Here is a 3,151-nt window from a genome sequence, read left to right as displayed (position 1 = left end):
GACAAGGTCTCATGGTGTAGACTCAAAAGTGGCACACTGGTGCTTCTGCTCACATGCTATTAAAGGGCAAGAAATACAGTCCACCCACAATGAGGATGTAGCCTGGATGTGATTCTGGGAGTCGTCAATCTACCACACCCGGCTGCAAGGGACCTGGGAAATGTCACATTGTGGCGAGGTGACAAGTCCAGTCAAATTCAGAGATGTTACTAAGGCAGGAAGAGAAATTCAGTTTCTACCACACTCCCTCACATTGTACCAACTTTGCAAAGTACCAATACTAGGTAGCCTAGGGCAAGTTCATGGTAATTCTTCCCTCCCCTCAAAACTCATGGTGTGTAGAACTATGAAGCATTCTCAAGAAGACAAGAGAGGGATTGCACATCAAGAACATCACAGGCTAGCACTTCGTAGTGCTCTCCACTTTTGAGCAGGTGGGAAAGAGTGATCTTTTTTTTTTAATAATATGGTCTATCTCAAAGCTCTCAGCCAAGAAAGATCAAATCATGCAACCTTTAAGGTAGAGCTCAAAGCTCTCCCTGTGTATGTCTCCTTCACACCACCATGGGATGGAGATGGCAGGCAGTCTGGAGGGAGATGGCACAAATGAATAACCTTTAGAAATAAGTGCAGAATCCCTTAGCCTCTGCTTTCTGAGAAAAGGCAGTAGGAACCAATTAATGGCATAAAAATATCCAGCCTGAGACCCCTGAGCCTAACTCAAGGCCTTGCCTGCCCCAGCACTTCCTCTGGATTCTTAGACTCCAAAAACTAACATGGCAGCCCCTAGCAGAGCAAGAGTCGCCAGGATCAGGCTCCCAAATCACTGCCATGTCCTTTCATATTGGGTGGTGTCATCTCCATGCTGATCGCTTAAATTTTAAGTACAGCCCCTGGTAGCCCCAGTCACAGGAGTCACAAAAGGAATTACCTGACAAAGGACTTCTGTGTTTCCAGATTTATGACCTGGTATCTTGGAGTTCACTTCCAACATTTTGAAAAGGCTGGTTTCTTGAAAATCAAACCATTGTTCTTGCTTCAAGTCTCTCTCCACTCAAATTCATCCTTAGTGCTGAGACCAGGTCAATATTTCAAAAGCACAGATCTGGCTCTGACAGCAAATATCTAATATTTATCTGCAATGTTAAATTTTCAGGTAAGATTTTAATGGAATCCTTACAGTAACTATGTGAGAGGGGTATAATTGTTCCCGTTTTACAAGCAAGAAAATTGAGAGTGTGTTAATAAGGAAAAGAGACACCATTCAAACCCAGGACAGTGCTTTGTCTCCAGCATTCTAGCTGCCTCCTCCGAGAAATCTCTCTGGTATTTATTAACCTTCCTTGGTTCCCCATACTGGTCAGATAACATTTTAACTCTTTATGTTGACATTGAAGGTACTCAGCTGTCAAGTCTTAAACTACATCTTCAGCCTTAGTTCTCACTTCCCACAAGCTTATACTCTACTTTCCAATTTCATCCAACACTCTTTCCTGAAATTGTCTGTCTTGCCCCCATGCCATTACTTACTTGTTCTCATCCACCTGGAAAGCTCATCCTGATACCCAACTTGTGGTCAAAATCCTCATGTCCCTATTTCACGAAGCCCTGCCTAATCCTCTGTCAGAAGGAAGTTCTTCTTCTGCACCCCCTCAATATGTTCTTGTCCTAAATCCTTTTGTGGTACTTAGTACTTTCCACTGTGTATTATGGCAATATGTGTTTCTGTCTTAAAACCCCACTCACTCTGAGTAACCTGGAGGGAGATACCGAGTCCTACTCATGTTTTTCTTGCATATTAGAACACTGAGCTCCATTCATTGTACAGAGCCAATACTCAATATTTGCTCATTCAATTAAAAATGTATTTATTAAGTACCTACTATGCATCACAAACAGGTACTGGAAACATAAATAATGAAGACACTGAGAATAGGGTAAGAATAAATGAGTGAAAAGATCAATGACTGATGAAAATGTGATTCTATTTCAGTGTAGATCCACACTATATTCCAGTCACTATTTTCTCTTCATCCTACAAGTGTCTGGAGAAGTTTCCTGGAAAAGGGAATAAGACTAGGTTAATGACTCGCAATATCAAAATTCTCATATAATTATAAATTACATTAAAAGACCATACATGGTCTCTGTTTTACAGAGTAGAATGTGTGAATCAGAGAAGTGAATGCAATTTTTGTAAAGTTGAGCTATTTTAAAGGCACTAGAGGAGTATTCTATGGTAAAGAGCCCCAAGTGTGAATCTTTTAGACAGCAACTATTCATCTCACACACATTTCTTTGTAAATTCAGCTCCCACAAAACAGATTGTTGTAAAGAGTTTATGTATCAGAGATGCTGGAATAAATGACCTTGGACTTCTGTGCAATTGTGAGATTTTGAATCTCTGGTTCCAGCAGAGACATCTGGGAAGAAGGAAGAAGGAAACATAAATAAAAGCATAGAACAATCAAAGGCAGCAGAAATAAGCTTTGTTAGAAAATAGTCATGAAGTCCAGGGAAGGACTAGTTGCCAAACAAATGAAAACAAGTTGAAAGATTGGACGGTGGAAGCCAGGAGAGTAACCAGAGCAAACACCTCACAAGCTCCTTCCAGAAAGACCCTTCTACCCCTTAACCGCCCAGAGTAGATTGGTCCAGCTATGGACATATAAGCTTGATCATCCCCATGTATGTAAGAATTATTTTAGAAGGGTGAAAAAAAAAAAAAACACAACGGAGCATTTCTAAGTGAAATTCCATAGTAACTGGGATCAACTTTGAAATACTCCAAAGAAACAGTTTCAGTTCAGCATGGGGAGACAGATACGTGAAATAAATGGGCAGTTATTGAAACTGAGTGATACGGATGCGGGAGTTTATTATTTATTTTTTTTTTATTTGGGAGGAAATTTATTATTTTATACTCTCTACTTGTACATGCTTGGGAATCTTCCAAATAAACATTAAAAGAAAACACAGCCGAGCAAAGGGATCTCAGGAAGGAAATCAAGGATTTCAAGCCAGCCCCAAATTTTGGTCCCATGAAGTTCTCTTCTTCTTCTTTCAATACAAGGTCTTATGCTGAGTTTGGTATTTGCTGCTCAGTGTACCCACTGAAGTGCCATGTCACGGACAAGTTTAGTGTGTCTGG

Source organism: Rousettus aegyptiacus, unplaced genomic scaffold (assembly GCF_014176215.1).
Source record: "Rousettus aegyptiacus isolate mRouAeg1 unplaced genomic scaffold, mRouAeg1.p scaffold_m13_p_5, whole genome shotgun sequence".
Lineage (NCBI taxonomy): Eukaryota > Metazoa > Chordata > Mammalia > Chiroptera > Pteropodidae > Rousettus > Rousettus aegyptiacus.
The sequence above is the reverse complement of the archived record's forward strand: the minus strand, read 5'-3'. Positions refer to the sequence as shown.